This window comes from Acipenser ruthenus, chromosome 18 (genome assembly GCF_902713425.1).
Source record: "Acipenser ruthenus chromosome 18, fAciRut3.2 maternal haplotype, whole genome shotgun sequence".
Lineage (NCBI taxonomy): Eukaryota > Metazoa > Chordata > Actinopteri > Acipenseriformes > Acipenseridae > Acipenser > Acipenser ruthenus.
In genome coordinates this window covers 13968257-13987031 of record NC_081206.1, presented here as the reverse complement: position 1 = coordinate 13987031, position 18775 = coordinate 13968257, and positions in this window count along the sequence as shown.

The window sequence follows — 18775 nt, the reverse complement described above, 5'->3', positions numbered from 1 at the left end:
AATTCTCAAACTGAATGCAGTAGGGATTCAAGGAAATGCATGGACATGGATTAGGGAGTGGTTAACATGTAGAAAACCGAAACTACTGATTAGTGGAGAAATGTCAAAATGGAGCGTGGTAACCAGTGGTGTACCACAGGGATCAGTATTAGGTCTTCTGCTATTCCTAATCTACATTAATGATTTAGATTCTGGTATAGTAAGAAAACTTGTTAAATTTGCAGACGACACAAAAATAGGAGGAGTGGCAAACACTGTTGCAGCAGCAAAGGTCATTTAGAATGATCTAGACAGCATTCAGAACTGGGCAGACACATGGCAAATTACATTTAGTAGAGAAAAATGTAAGGTACTGCACACAGGCAATAAAAATGTGCATTATAAATATCATATGGGAGATACTGAAATTGAAGAAGGAATCTATGAAAAAGACCTAGGAGTTTATGTTGACTCAGACAATGTGGGGAATCTATAAAAAAGGCCAACAAGATGCTTGGATATATTGCGAAAAGTGTTGAATTTAAATCAAGGTAAGTAATGTTAAAACTTTACAATGCATTAGTAAGACCTCATCTAGAATATTGTGTTCAGTTCTGGTCACCTAATTACAAAAAGGATATTGCTGATCTAGAAAGAGTGCAAAGCAGAGAGACCAGAATTATCCCGGGTTTAAAAGCCATGTCATATGCAGACAGGCTAAAAGAATTGAATCTATTCAGTCTTGAACAAAGAAGACTACGCGGCGATCTGATTCAAGCATTCAAAATTCTAAAAGGTATTAACAATGTCGACCCTGAAAAAAGAAACAAGGACCAGGGGTCACAAATGGAGATTAGATAAAGGGGCATTCAGAACAGAAAATAGGAGGCATTTTTTTACAGAGAATTGTGAGGGTCTGGAACCAACTCCCCAGTAATGTTGTTGAAGCTGACACCCTGGGATCCTTCAAGAAGCTGCTTGATGAGATTCTGGGATCAATAAACTACTAAAAACCAAAACAGCAAGATGGTCCGAATGGACTCCTCTCGTTTGTAAACCTTCTTATGTTCTTAAATGCATTTAGGATAACCAATCAGAGAAGCTCTTGGCAATCTCTTAGGATTGGGTAATTCGATAAAGAGGACAAACGTACCTCCATCAGACTCTGTTGGGTGGATTTCAAATAAGATGGTATTTATGACACACCATAAAACCACACCCAAATTAGCATTCTTACAAGCATTGAGGAAAGCGTGGTTAAAACCAAAACTATCATAGTAAGATAATGCTTTCTGAGTATCTTGGAATTAACTACGTGTTTTAGTTTCATCTTCACCATGAAATACACGTTCGGTACATACTATGTATTTGAGTGTCTGTAGTAAAATAACTGTATAAAACACTTATATGACTTGTCCAATATCAATAATACTCCCAGTGTGTTTGTCCTATTCTCTATGTGCTATTTTCCATCTAAGGGTGCTCTCTCTTATCCAAGAGGTGCTTTCTTACTCATCCAGGACGTTCTCTCTCATCCATCCAAGACGTGATCACTTCAAGAAATATGCTCTCCCTTCATCAAAGGTACTCACAGCCAACACCCTACGAAGAATTTACGTCACAGACGATCTTCCAAGCAACGTGCCTGCCTGCTGGTCGACACCATTAAAGCTTTGCATCTCCAAAAGAAATGTGAGCAAGATCAAATACATTGTTCGAGAAACTACCATTTCTCCACTCAAGTAACTGAGTGCACCTTCCGAGATCGATCAGAATTGGGCACTCGTGGTCTTGTATCTCCCAATGACTGCATCAACTACAGTATCCTGTTCCTGCTTGCAAGATTGCGGTTCTGTTTGAACTTCCCGCTGCTGACGTTATCACAAGACACCCAGCTGCAACCCTGCTGCCTGCAACACTGGGAATGTGTCACGTAACTATTAAATATAAACTCTACTGTTCATATTACTTCAATTGGCACATAGATGAAGCATATGATTCCTTATCTAAATAATGTTTGTTGAAATGTAGATTAATCCAATATTACATATTCTGAATTCAAAGGTTATATGAAAGCATTTCTGACTGTTATCTAAACGTATGGTACAAATTCAGGTGTGATATGCAATACTGGCTGTTAAATCTCCTTTCTTCTCACATTAAGCTAGTTTGACCACTAGTATTTAGGAATTCTATATGTTGTGTTGTTAGTCTGTGCTATAAATAAATTGATGTAGTTATACTTTTAAACCAGTGTCTGCGTTTGTTTTTGATCTGTTACTATGCACTATACTAATTAATAATCCAGTCTAATATTGTATCAATGCTAAATTTTCACCAGGATTGATGGATATTACTCTATAGAGTCCATTGTGCATATTCCTATTGTGACTACTTCCATTTGGGGGCAATAATTGGAATACAAGTTAAAATTAGTAGTTGGGATTAATTCCCTAGACAACTAAATTAAGTAAATATCTGCTACAGCTCTTCATAGACAGAATCGGCAGACACCAGCTTCACCCACTACTATCAGAGTGGAAATCCACTCAACTGAAATCACACATGCATACATGCGATCATTATTTTCTTTTACTTTCATTTCTGTTTTTCATTTCTGAGTCGTCCTGCGTACCCCCCAGCAGTACGCATACCCCCCGTTGAAAACCTGTTTTAGAGCATCAGCCAGACACTGACCAATGAAATACCACCACTGCTGTTGTACCCTTGAGCAAGGTACTTTACCTAGATTGCTCCAGTAATAACCCAACTGTATAAATGGGTAATTGTATGTAAAAATAATGTGATATCTGTAAAAAAAAAAAAAAAAAAAAAAGTGAAATAATGTGATATGTTGTAACAATTGTAAGTCGCCCTGGATAAGGGCGTCTGCTAAGAAATAAATAATAATAATAATAATAATATTTATTTATTTGTTATTTAAGTAAAATTCAATCTGTTAACATAAACATGAGCATGCACTAATTTGTGTCTACACTGATAATTAGAGAACAGCATATATAGTGGTGGGCGATATGAAAGTTGTATATCGATATCGATAATGTCAAAGTCTTCCAAAACAAAGAAATATAATAACACAGTTGCAATATCAAACATATATAGACGTTAACTGATTGCGAGGGTGAGACAGCAATCTCTTTAAAAACTTGTAATTAGTTTCAGCATTGCTCTATTAAACTGTTTCAGTTAGCATATACTGTTTGTGTGTCATTATCATTACATTTGTGCATAGTCAGTTTATAAAAGCACTCTACAAACTAATCCAATAATTTTTTTCTGCTATGTGCTTGTAGTGTCAAATAAAGACAAGGAGACAGCAGAAACCAGCATACGGGTCTGCTGTTTTAAATCACTGAAGAATGAGAAGCTGCAGTTTAAGAGTAAGGTGTGAAGTTCAGTTCCAGTTCTGTATTTGTTCATTGCATTACCATAAGTATATATACGGATACATCTAATAATATGCAATAATAAACCATTTTGTTTTACTTCACAAAACTGTTTAAGCACTAATATGCTATACATAATTTAATTATTTATGTTTGACGATCGTGAATTTATCGCTTGGAATATATTCAGCCAAATTTCTCATCTCTTCATGTGCAGGAAATGAACAAAAACTAGTGTTGAATTGTACCGTGCTGAAGCTGAGAGTAACGGACCACAGCAGTGATCACTGCGGTTTCCTTCTTGTTGTTGATATTTAAATGCTTTTGTAGTTGTGCCTGGACTACAACTCATTTATGTCAAATATATTGTATTATTCCTAAAAGCAGTATGAAATTACATTTAAAAAATAAATAAATAAAGTCACACAACTCACAAAGTCAGCACAGACTGCAATTTGCAACTTCTAGTACTTTCATCTGTCATAATTTACATTTGCCTGTCGACATGGAAATTGATGGTAGTGTAGCTCAATGTATTTCTGCAATAGAAAGGTGCTCTATTTCAGAAATATTATATGAAGCTGTTAAGTGTGGTTGAATACCATAAACATTTGAAATAATAATACATGCAATTTAAACAAGTTTGTCAGTAAGATCTATTCCCTACCGCGGCTGTAAATTCTAAATTAGAACGATCAGTATGATGATAAAGGGGATGTCAGGACGTATGTCAGAATGATCAGCATGGTGATAAAGGGGATGTCAGAATGGTCAGTATGATGAAAAAGGGGATGTCATGATGTATGTCAGAATGATCAGTATGATGATAAAGGGGATGCCATGACGTATGTCAGAATGATCAGTATGGTGATAAAGGGGATGTCATGACATATGTCAGAATGATCAGTATGATGATAAAGGAGATGTCAGAATGATCAGTATGATGATAAAGGGGATGTCATGACGTATGTCAGAATGATCAGTATGATGGTAAAAAGGATGTCATGACGTATGCCAGAATGATCAGTATGATGATAAAGGGGATGTCAGAATGATCAGTATGATGATAAAGGGGATGTCATGACATATGTCATAACGATCAGTATGGTGATAAAGGGGATGTCATGACGTATGTCAGAATGATCAGTATGATGATAAAGGGGATGTCATGACGTATGTCAGAACGATCAGTATGGTGATAAAGGGGATGTCATGACGTATGTCAGAATGATCAGTATGATGGTAAAGGGGATGTCATGACGTATGTCAGAACAATCAGTATGGTGATAAAGGGGATGTCATGATGTATGTCAGAATGATCAGTATGATGATAAAGGGGATGTCATGACGTATGTCAGAACAATCAGTATGGTGATAAAGGGGATGTCAGAATGATCAGTATGATGATAAAGGGGATGTCATGACGTATGTCAGAATGATCAGTATGATGATAAAGGGGATGTCATGACGTATGTCAGAACGATCAGTATGGTGATAAAGGGGATGTCGAACGATCAGTATGATGATAAAGGGAATGTCATGACGTATGTCAGAACAATCAGTATGGTGATAAAGGGGATGTCATGATGTATGTCAAAATGATCAGTATGGCGATAAAGGGGATGACAGAACGATCAGTATGATGATAAAGGGGATGTCATGACGTATGTCAGAATGATCAGTATGATGGTAAAAAGGATGTCATGACGTATGCCAGAATGATCAGTATGATGATAAAGGGGATGTCATGACATATGTCAGAACGATCAGTATGATGATAAAGGGGATGTCATGACGTATGTCAGAATGATCAGTATGATGATAAAGGGGATGTCAGAATGATCAGTATGATGATAAAGGGGATGTCATGACGTATGTCAGAATGATCAGTATGATGATAAAAGGGATGTCATGACGTATGTCAGAATGATCAGTATGATGGTAAAGGGGATGTCATGACGTATGTCAGAACAATCAGAATGGTGATAAAGGGGATGTCATGATGTATGTCAGAATGATCAGTATGATGATAAAGGGGATGTCATGACGTATGTCAGAACAATCAGTATGGTGATAAAGGGGATGTCAAAATGATCAGTATGATGATAAAGGGGATGTCATGACGTATGTCAGAATGATCAGTATGATGATAAAGGGGATGTCATGACCTATGTCAGAACGATCAGTATGGTGATAAAGGGGATGTCAGAACGATCAGTATGATGATAAAGGGAATGTCATGACGTATGTCAGAACAATCAGTATGGTGATAAAGGGGATGTCATGATGTATGTCAGAATGATCAGTATGGTGATGTGATAGAGTCCTGGCAAACTTGCCTCAGGTAGCCGAGGAGAACACAGACGAGACTGAGATAGAGATTGACGTTGATACGCCGACACAGGTGCACAGGATTTAATCAATAAACATAAACAAAAAGTAAACAATAATGTCATGTGACGCTACCAGCGATGGTAGCGCACAGAGGACGATACAAGACTGTACAAACACTCAAAAATAAAACACAATACAACAAACTATAAATCAAAGGTGCCGTGAAAACAGCAGGCCTTGCAGCAGCCCCGATCACAGCGATCGCTATGTTTTTATACTAACGCTCTGCCGAGACACGCCCACCTGCCTGCTGGAACAGCTCATTGCTTTCAGCTGCTGCGCCACACAGACAGGTAATCGTCCACGGCGGAGCACAACATCAGTTAAACAATTAATTAAATCAATTTACAACAAATAATGCAAAAATATACAATAAAACTACATATTTCCCCATGTGTAGGGCTTCCGCCCTGCCACGGGTGATAAAGGGGATGACAGAACGATCAGTATGATGGTAAAAAGGATGTCATGACGTATGCCAGAATGATCAATATGATGATAAAGGGGATGTCATGACGTATGCCAGAACGATCAGTATGATGATAAAGGGGATGTCATGACGTATGTCAGAATGATCAGTATGATGATAAAGGGGATGTCATGACGTATGTCAGAAAAATCAGTATGGTGATAAAGGGGATGTCAGAATGATCAGTATGATGGTAAAAAGGATGTCATGACGTATGAAAGAACGATCAGTATGATGATAAAGGGGATGTCAGAATGATCAGTATGATGATAAAGGGGATGTCATGATGTATGTCAGAATGATCAGTATGATGATAAAGGGGATGTCAGAATGATCAGTATGATGGTAAAAAGGATGTCATGACGTATGCCAGAATGATCAGTATGATGATAAAGGGGATGTCATGACGTATGTCAGAAAAATCAGTATGGTGATAAAGGGGATGTCAGAATGATCAGTATGATGGTAAAAAGGATGTCATGACGTATGCCAGAATGATCAATATGATGATAAAGGGGATGTCATGACGTATGTCAGAATGATCAGTATGATGGTAAAAAGGATGTCATGACGTATGCCAGAACGATCAGTATGATGATAAAGGGGATGTCAGAATGATCAGTATGATGATAAAGGGGATGTCATGATGTATGTCAGAATGATCAGTATGATGATAAAGGGGATGTCAGAATGATCAGTATGATGATAAAGGGGATGTCATGACGTATGTCAGAACGATCAGTATGACGATAAAGGGGATGTCATGACGTATGTCAGAATGATCAGTACGATGATAAAGGGGATGTCATGACGTATGTCAGAATGATCAGTATGGTGATAAAGGGGATGTCAGAATGATCAGTATGATGATAAAGGGGATGTCATGACGTATGTCAGAATGATCAGTATGATGATAAAGGGGATGTCAGAATGATCAGTATGATGATAAAGGGGATGTCATGACGTATGTCAGAACGATCAGTATGACGATAAAGGGGATGTCATGACGTATGTCAGAATGATCAGTATGATGATAAAGGGGATGTCATGACGTATGTCAGAATGATCAGTATGGTGATAAAGGGGATGTCAGAATGATCAGTATGATGATAAAGGGGATGTCATGACGTATGTCAGAACAATCAGTATGGTGATAAAGGGGATGTCAAAATGATCAGTATGATGATAAAGGGGATGTCATGGCGTATGTCAGAATGATCAGTATGATGGTAAAGGGGATGTCATGACGTATGTCAGAACAATCAGTATAGTGATAAAGGGGATGTCATGATGTATGTCAGAATGATCAGTATGATGATAAAGGGGATGTCATGACGTATGTCAGAACAATCAGTATGGTGATAAAGGGGATGTCAAAATGATCAGTATGATGATAAAGGGGATGTCATGGCGTATGTCAGAATGATCAGTATGATGATAAAGGGGATGTCATGACGTATGTCAGAACGATCAGTATGGTGATAAAGGGGATGTCAGAACGATCAGTATGATGATAAAGGGAATGTCATGACGTATGTCAGAACAATCAGTATGGTGATAAAGGTGATGTCATGATGTATGTCAGAATGATCAGTATGGTGATAAAGGGGATGTCAGAATGATCAGTATGATGGTAAAAAGGATGTCATGACGTATGCCAGAATGATCAATATGATGATAAAGGGGATGTCATGACGTATGTCAGAATGATCAGTATGATGGTAAAAAAGATGTCATGACGTATGCCAGAACGATCAGTATGATGATAAAGGGGATGTCATGACGTATGTCAGAATGATCAGTATGATGATAAAGGGGATGTCAGAATGATCAGTATGATGATAAAGGGGATGTCATGACGTATGTCAGAACAATCAGTATGACGATAAAGGGGATGTCATGACGTATGTCAGAATGATCAGTATGGTGATAAAGGGGATGTCAGAATGATCAGTACGATGATAAAGGGGATGTCATGACGTATGTCAGAATGATCAGTATGGTGATAAAGGGGATGTCAGAATGATCAGTATGATGATAAAGGGGATGTCATGACGTATGTCAGAATGATCAGTATGATGATAAAGGGATGTCAGAATGATCAGTATGATGATAAAGGGGATGTCATGACGTATGTCAGAATGATCAGTATGATGATAAAAGGGATGTCTTGACGTATGTCAGAACAATCAGTATGGTGATAAAGGGGATGTCAGAATGATCAGTATGATGATAAAGGGGATGTCATGACGTATGTCAGAATGATCAGTATGATGGTAAAGGGGATGTCATGACGTATGTCAGAACAATCAGTATGGTGATAAAGGGGATGTCAAAATGATCAGTATGATGATAAAGGGGATGTCATGGCTTATGTCAGAACGATCAGTATGATGATAAAGGGAATGTCATGACGTATGTCAGAACAATCAGTATGGTGATAAAGGGGATGCATGATGTATGTCAGAATGATCAGTATGGTGATAAAGGGGATGTCAGAATGATCAGTATGATGGTAAAAAGGATGTCATGACGTATGCCAGAATGATCAATATGATGATAAAGGGGATGTCATGACGTATGTCAGAATGATCAGTATGATGGTAAAAAGGATGTCATGACGTATGCCAGAACGATCAGTATGATGATAAAGGGGATGTCAGAATGATCAGTATGATGGTAAAAAGGATGTCATGACGTATGCCAGAATGATCAATATGATGATAAAGGGGATGTCATGATGTATGTCAGAATGATCAGTATGATGATAAAGGGGATGTCATGATGTATGTCAGAATGATCAGTATGATGATAAAGGGGATGTCAGAATGATCAGTATGATGATAAAGGGGATGTCATGACGTATGTCAGAACGATCAGTATGACGATAAAGGGGATGTCATGACGTATGTCAGAATGATCAGTATGATGATAAAGGGGATGTCATGACGTATGTAAGAATGATCAGTACGATGATAAAGGGGATGTCATGACGTATGTCAGAATGATCAGTATGGTGATAAAGGGGATGTCAGAATGATCAGTATGATGATAAAGGGGATGTCATGACGTATGTCAGAATGATCAGTATGATGATAAAGGGGATGTCAGAATGATCAGTATGATGATAAAGGGGATGTCATGACGTATGTCAGAACGATCAGTATGACGATAAAGGGGATGTCATGACGTATGTCAGAATGATCAGTATGATGATAAAGGGGATGTCATGACGTATGTCAGAACAATCAGTATGGTGATAAAGGGGATGTCAAAATGATCAGTATGATGATAAAGGGGATGTCATGGCGTATGTCAGAATGATCAGTATGATGGTAAAGGGGATGTCATGACGTATGTCAGAACAATCAGTATAGTGATAAAGGGGATGTCATGATGTATGTCAGAACGATCAGTATGGTGATAAAGGGGATGTCAGAACGATCAGTATGATGATAAAGGGAATGTCATGACGTATGTCAGAACAATCAGTATGGTGATAAAGGTGATGTCATGATGTATGTCAGAATGATCAGTATGGTGATAAAGGGGATGTCAGAATGATCAGTATGATGGTAAAAAGGATGTCATGACGTATGCCAGAATGATCAATATGATGATAAAGGGGATGTCATGATGTATGTCAGAATGATCAGTATGATGATAAAGGGGATGTCATGATGTATGTCAGAATGATCAGTATGATGATAAAGGGGATGTCAGAATGATCAGTATGATGATAAAGGGGATGTCATGACGTATGTCAGAACGATCAGTATGACGATAAAGGGGATGTCATGACGTATGTCAGAATGATCAGTATGATGATAAAGGGGATGTCATGACGTATGTCAGAATGATCAGTACGATGATAAAGGGGACGTCAGAATGATCAGTATGATGATAAAGGGGATGTCATGACGTATGTCAGAACGATCAGTATGACGATAAAGGGGATGTCATGACGTATGTCAGAATGATCAGTATGATGATAAAGGGGATGTCATGACGTATGTCAGAATGATCAGTACGATGATAAAGGGGATGTCATGACGTATGTCAGAATGATCAGTATGGTGATAAAGGGGATGTCAGAATGATCAGTATGATGATAAAGGGGATGTCATGACGTATGTCAGAATGATCAGTATGATGATAAAGGGATGTCAGAATGATCAGTATGATGATAAAGGGGATGTCATGACGTATGTCAGAATGATCAGTATGATGGTAAAGGGGATGTCATGACGTATGTCAGAACAATCAGTATGGTGATAAAGGGGATGTCAGAATGATCAGTATGATGATAAAGGGGATGTCATGACGTATGTCAGAATGATCAGTATGATGATAAAGGGGATGTCATGACGTATGTCAGAACAATCAGTATGGTGATAAAGGGGATGTCATGACGTATGTCACAATGATCAGTATGGTGAAAAAGGGGATGTCAGAATGATCAGTATGATGATAAATAAAGGGGATGTCATGACGTATGTCAGAATGATCAGTATGATAATAAAGGGATGTCAGAATGATCAGAATGATGATAAAGGGGATGTCATGACGTATGTCAGAATGATCAGTATGATGATAAAGGGGATGTCAGAATGATCAGTATGATGATAAAGGGGATGTCATGACGTATGTCAGAATGATCAGTATGATGATAAAAGGGATGTCATGACGTATGTCAGAATGATCAGTATGATGATAAAGGGGATGTCATGACGTATGTCAGAATGATCAGTATGATGATAAAGGGAATGTCATGATGTATGTCAGAATGATCAGTATGATGGTAAAGGGGATGTCATGACGTATGTCAGAACGATCAGTATGGCGTTAAGGGGATGTCATGATGTATGTCAGAACGATCAGTGTGATGATAAAGGGGATGTCAGAACGTTCAGTATGATGATAAAGGGAATGTCATGACGTATGTCAGAATGATCAGTATGATGGTAAAGGGGATGTCATGACGTATGTCAGAACAATCAGTATGGTGATAAAGGGGATGTCATGATGTATGTCAGAATGATCAGTATGATGATAAAGGGGATGTCATGACGTATGTCAGAACAATCAGTATGGTGATAAAGGGGATGTCAGAATGATCAGTATGATGATAAAGGGGATGTCATGACGTATGTCAGAATGATCAGTATGATGATAAAGGGGATGTCATGACGTATGTCAGAACGATCAGTATGGTGATAAAGGGGATGTCGAACGATCAGTATGATGATAAAGGGAATGTCATGACGTATGTCAGAACAATCAGTATGGTGATAAAGGGGATGTCATGATGTATGTCAAAATGATCAGTATGGTGATAAAGGGGATGACAGAACGATCAGTATGATGATAAAGGGGATGTCATGACGTATGTCAGAATGATCAGTATGATGGTAAAAAGGATGTCAGAATGATCAGTATGATGATAAAGGGGATGTCATGACGTATGTCAGAATGATCAGTATGATGATAAAAGGGATGTCATGACGTATGTCAGAATGATCAGTATGATGATAAAGGGGATGTCATGACGTATGTCAGAATGATCAGTATGATGATAAAGGGAATGTCATGATGTATGTCAGAATGATCAGTATGATGGTAAAGGTGATGTCATGACGTATGTCAAAACGATCAGTGTGATGATAAAGGGGATGTCAGAACGATCAATATGATGATAAAGGGAATGTCATGACGTATGTCAGAATGATCAGTATGATGGTAAAGGGGATGTCATGACGTATGTCAGAACAATCAGTATGGTGATAAAGGGGATGTCATGATGTATGTCAGAATGATCAGTATGATGATAAAGGGAATGTCATGATGTATGTCAGAATGATCAGTATGATGGTAAAGGGGATGTCATGACGTATGTCAGAACGATCAGTATGGCATTAAGGGGATGTCATGATGTATGTCAGAACGATCAGTGTGATGATAAAGGGGATGTCAGAACGATCAGTATGATGATAAAGGGAATGTCATGACGTATGTCAGAATGATCAGTATGATGGTAAAGGGGATGTCATGACGTATGTCAGAACAATCAGTATGGTGATAAAGGGGATGTCATGATGTATGTCAGAATGATCAGTATGATGATAAAGGGGATGTCATGACGTATGTCAGAACAATCAGTATGGTGATAAAGGGGATGTCAGAATGATCAGTATGATGATAAAGGGGATGTCATGACGTATGTCAGAATGATCAGTATGGTGATAAAGGGGATGTCAGAACGATCAGTATGATGATAAAATGATTTCCATTACACGAGAGTAGATGTTAAAACTTCATGCTGATTTGAACTCGGCTCTCGCCAAGATAAGCACCAACTAAGACGTAGCTTTACAGTAAACTAATGTGATCCATATGTGTCTCCCTCCATTTACGTTTCCTTCCATATGATGATGTAGATATCCTTCTGTCTGGTGTTAATGGCTGAAGTGTAATAAAGGGAATGTCATGACGTATGTCAGAACAATCAGTATGGTGATAAAGGGGATGTCATGATGTATGTCAGAATGATCAGTATGATGATAAAGGGGATGTCATGACGTATGTCAGAACAATCAGTATGGTGATAAAGGGGATGTCAGAATGATCAGTATGATGATAAAGGGGATGTCATGACGTATGTCAGAATGATCAGTATGGTGATAAAGGGGATGTCAGAACGATCAGTATGATGATAAAATGATTTCCATTACACGAGAGTAGATGTTAAAACTTCATGCTGATTTGAACTCGGCTCTCGCCAAGATAAGCACCAACTAAGACGTAGCTTTACAGTAAACTAATGTGATCCATATGTGTCTCCCTCCATTTACGTTTCCTTCCATATGATGATGTAGATATCCTTCTGTCTGGTGTTAATGGCTGAAGTGTAATAAAGGGAATGTCATGACGTATGTCAGAACAATCAGTATGGTGATAAAGGGGATGTCATGATGTATGTCAGAATGATCAGTATGGTGATAAAGGGGATGACAGAACGATCAGTATGATGATAAAGGGGATGTCATGACGTATGTCAGAATGATCAGTATGATGGTAAAAAGGATGTCATGACGTATGCCAGAATGATCAGTATGATGATAAAGGGGATGTCATGACATATGTCAGAACGATCAGTATGGTGATAAAGGGGATGTCATGATGTATGTCAGAATGATCAGTATGATGATAAAGGGGATGTCATGACGTATGTCAGAACAATCAGTATGGTGATAAAGGGGATGTCAGAAAGATCAGTATGGTGATAAAGGGGATGTCATGACGTATGTCAGAACGATCAGTATGATGATAAAGGGGATGTCATGACGTATGTCAGAACGATCAGTATGGTGATAAAGGGGATGTCAGAACGATCAGTATGATGATAAAGGGAATGTCATGACGTATGTCAGAACAATCAGTATGGTGATAAAGGGGATGTCATGATGTATGTCAGAATGATCAGTATGGTGATAAAGGGGATGACAGAACGATCAGTTTGATGATAAAGGGGATGTCATGACGTATGTCAGAATGATCAGTATGATGGTAAAAAGGATGTCATGACGTATGCCAGAATGATCAGTATGATGATAAAGGGGATGTCATGATGTATGTCAGAACAATCAGTATGGTGATAAAGGGGATGTCATGATGTATGTCAGAATGATCAGTATGGTGATAAAGGGGATGTCAGAATGATCAGTATGATGGTAAAAAGGATGTCATGACGTATGCCAGAATGATCAATATGATGATAAAGGGGATGTCATGACGTATGTCAGAACGATCAGTATGATGATAAAGGGGATGTCAGAATGATCAGTATGATGATAAAGGGGATGTCATGATGTATGTCAGAATGATCAGTATGATGATAAAGGGGATGTCAGAATGATCAGTATGATGATAAAGGGGATGTCATGACGTATGTCAGAATGATCAGTATGATGATAAAGGGGATGTCAGAATGATCAGTATGATGATAAAGGGGATGTCATGACGTATGTCAGAACGATCAGTATGACGATAAAGGGGATGTCATGACATATGTCAGAATGATCAGTATGATGATAAAGGGGATGTCATGACGTATGTCAGAATGATCAGTATGATGATAAAGGGGATGTCATGACGTATGTCAGAATGATCAGTATGGTGATAAAGGGGATGTCAGAATGATCAGTATGATGATAAAAGGGATGTCATGACGTATGTCAGAATGATCAATATGATGATAAAGGGATGTCAGAATGATCAGTATGATGATAAAGGGGATGTCATGACGTATGTCAGAATGATCAGTATGATGATAAAGGGGATGTCAGAATGATCAGTATGATGATAAAGGGGATGTCATGACGTATGTCAGAACGATCAGTATGATGATAAAGGGGATGTCATGACGTATGTCAGAATGATCAGTATGATGATAAAAGGGATGTCATGACGTATGTCAGAATGATCAGTATGATGATAAAGGGAATGCCATGACATAGTTAAGGTTTGAACGAAGGTTCTGTTTAAAGTCGATTTTACAACCAGCTCAAAAGGGGGGTAAATCCCCATCGATATGCATGAAAATTTGTGTGTGTGTGGTCGGATTGACAGGCTCAACAAACCCTGTGAACGGGGTAGCATCTGGTGAAATACTTTTTGAGATACAGCGTGGCGATGAAAACAGCTTTTTTTTTTTTTTTTTTTTTAAGAAAAATTAAGACGCTTTTGTATACACCTGTATCTCAAAAAGTACTGCTAATTAAGGAACCACACTTGGCATACACATAGTCCCGGGAGTGTAGATGTGCAACGGGGTATTTATATTTTCGGGGGAGGTCCTGGTTTTACCAAAATTGAACCAAAAAAGATAACGGTCTGACGTCACTTCTGTCTGACGTCAGTGTTTGGCAGCGTTGCTTTCGACTGTTCCATTTCACTGAATAGGGAGACATTGAATAGCCTATAGTTCAGCACACACGGGTCAGATCTGTGTTTCTGTATGGGTAAAACTGGTAATCAGTGATAATAATTAGTGTTTGTGCCTTCAGTACTGGGGAAACTAATAATAATTTGTTCATTTAGGAAATATGTTTTTCTCCTCCCCCCTCACTTTATGATACAGTCGGGAGTTCATCGAAACTGTCCGTGTTCCATTCCACACACACACAGCGTCAGCGGTCAGAGAAACGAACACGTGAAACAGAGAATACAGTGGCACTTTACAGTATTACCCTGTTAGCTGGGTTGTATTGTTGCTCACCAGCGAAAAAAAAAAAAAGTTCTTAACTAAAGGGGGAAAGAGGTGACGTGGCTCAGCCTTGGAGAGCCCTGGCACAAATTAAGCACTAGTTAAATAATAAAATGTAAGCCTCTGATAAAGGCGTCTACCAAATGGATAAAAAATAATAAAGACTACAATGTATTTGTTATGACACCTCCTATTTTAAACTCCAATGCTTTTTTGTTTGTTGAAGATCGTTGTTATTGGTTTTGTGATTATTTGTTTCTATCAAAGTTCTAATTTGCTTTGTTAAACTAATGATCTGACTGACAGCTTTACATGGCCCGGCTTGAACAAAACTCTTGTTCGTCGAGGAACACATTGATTCACATAAAATAAATACATCCTGCCTGCTGGTTACGAATAAAGAAAGAAGTCTGTCAATACTTGTAAACGCAATACTGTAAATGGTTATGATCTTGTATAGCGTAGGTTCTAAAAAAAAAAAAAAAAGTGAGAAGATAATGTTTTGCCAAATAGAATAAAATACAAATGCATACTATTATATGTATGCGTGTTATATATTCCATATTTAAGCACATACATTAAACACTTCCTGCTATTTGTTTACTGTATATTGCTGCCAAAGGACGTTTGAGATTTTTTTAATTAACAGTGCACGCTGGTCCACGAAGTTGTTCTTCAACTGCTACAGAATGTTTGATACCTTCTTCACAACGCAAAGTAATTTACTGACAGGTGGGTAAAAGCTATTATTAATCATTTGTGTTGATTTAAGAAACCCCTGAAATAAGGATGTATCAGACAGCAGTAGAACATCCACGATAAAATAAAAAGTTATTGAACTTTTGTTAATGAAATGGGTCAATAACAATATATTTTTTAAATGTATAAGACATGGCTGATGACGATAATCAATCGGCATGAATTGAGAACATAAATAAATTAATACTACTCGCAGCGAGTAGTCTAAAGCCGGTAAAAAACAAACAAAAAACAAACAAACAAAAAAAACCATTACAATACAGTATATTATTAATAGTGACAATACAACTGTAGTAATATTCGTATTGTAATTGTTTATGTGTAAAACTTGTCAAGACAGTACAGTAAAGTACAACTATACAGAATTCTGTTTATTACATTTCGAGTAAACTTTTGGGCAATTCAATTTAGAAATGCATGTAACCTGTTATTGTTATTGTTTCATTTTTAATAAATACTCTTAGTATATCACAGATTATTATATATATTTTCAGATATCCAAATCACTTTGGATTTAAAAAAAAATCTTTACATACTTCTTGTTGGTTGTTTGATTTTCCAAGATACCTTCTGCAAAACTATGGAAATTCAATGGCAAAAATTTTGTTAAAGTCACGTTAAGGTTTGTTTACAAATGTCCAAAAGGTTAGGAAATTGCAAGTTAAGGTAGCCACGCAACCTTAACTCTGCACCCTTATGTGTATGTTTCCTGTCACACTTGACATCACATATGACATCATCAATGACATGGGCAATGACATCACTAAGCACATGACAAATTCTCCCCGAAGACTGGCCATACGGAAGTCATTGTGATTCGTAACATGTTCAGTAACTGCATTCCCACAAACTTTGCTGTCAAGCTTGATATTTCACCAGTGTTCTAAATAAAACCAATTAACTCAGAATACAGTAGAGCTAATTAATTAGTTGGGACCTTCCACAAGCCATATTCCTCCAAACTCTAATACTGGAATCCACAACATTGGCTTTCCTGTATGAACTACACCGTTTCACATGGCAAAAGGAGTCACTGCATTTTCTACAGTATTATTATTCATTTTATTTTTGCACTGTTACCCATTCTTCTTTCAAACTTTACAGTTCAGTAAGAATTCTTGCTAACATAATCTTATGGCTGGAAGCCAATTATGACATTGAAATGTTTAGGTACAATTGCAGATTTCTGCAGTTCAATGAAGTACATAAAGCAGAAGTGGATTGTAATGTGTGGATTTTATGCTTCCAAGAAACATAAAACACCGCTTTGTGTACCACAGTATATATGGAGCAGCAATATACAGTGCCTTGCGAAAGTATTCGGCCCCCTTGAACTTTGCGACCTTTTGCCACATTTCAGGCTTCAAACATAAAGATATGAAACTGTAATTTTTTGTGAAGAATCAACAACAAGTGGGACACAATCATGAAGTGGAACAAAATTTATTGGATATTTCAAACTTTTTTAACAAATAAAAAACTGAAAAATTGGGCGTGCAAAATTATTCAGCCCCCTTAAGTTAATACTTTGTAGCGCCACCTTTTGCTGCGATTACAGCTGTAAGTCGCTTGGGGTATGTCTCTATCAGTTTTGCACATCGAGAGACTGAAATTTTTGCCCATTCCTCCTTGCAAAACAGCTCGAGCTCAGTGAGGTTGGATGGAGAGCATTTGTGAACAGCAGTTTTCAGTTCTTTCCACAGATTCTCGATTGGATTCAGGTCTGGACTTTGACTTGGCCATTCTAACACCTGGATATGTTTATTTGTGAACCATTCCATTGTAGATTTTGCTTTATGTTTTGGATCATTGTCTTGTTGGAAGACAAATCTCCATCCCAGTCTCAGGTCTTTTGCAGACTCCATCAGGTTTTCTTCCAGAATGGTCCTGTATTTGGCTCCATCCATCTTCCCATCAATTTTAACCATCTTCCCTGTCCCTGCTGAAGAAAAGCAGGCCCAAACCATGATGCTGCCACCACCATGTTTGACAGTGGGGATGGTGTGTTCAGGGTGATGAGCTGTGTTGCTTTTACGCCAAACATAACGTTTTGCATTGTTGCCAAAAAGTTTGATTTTGGTTTCATCTGACCAGAGCACCTTCTTCCACATGTTTGGTGTGTCTCCCAGGTGGCTTGTGGCAAACTGTAAACGACTTTTTATGGATATCTTTAAGAAATGGCTTTCTTCTTGCCACTCTTCCATAAAGGCCAGATTTGTGCAGTATACGACTGATTGTTGTCCTATGGACAGAGTCTCCCACCTCAGCTGTAGATCTCTGCAGTTCATCCAGAGTGATCATGGGCCTCTTGGCTGCATCTCTGATCAGTCTTCTCCTTGTATGAGCTGAAAGTTTAGAGGGACGGCCAGGTCTTGGTAGATTTGCAGTGGTCTGATACTCCTTCCATTTCAATATTATCGCTTGCACAGTGCTCCTTGGGATGTTTAAAGCTTGGGAAATCTTTTTGTATCCAAATCCGGCTTTAAACTTCTCCACAACAGT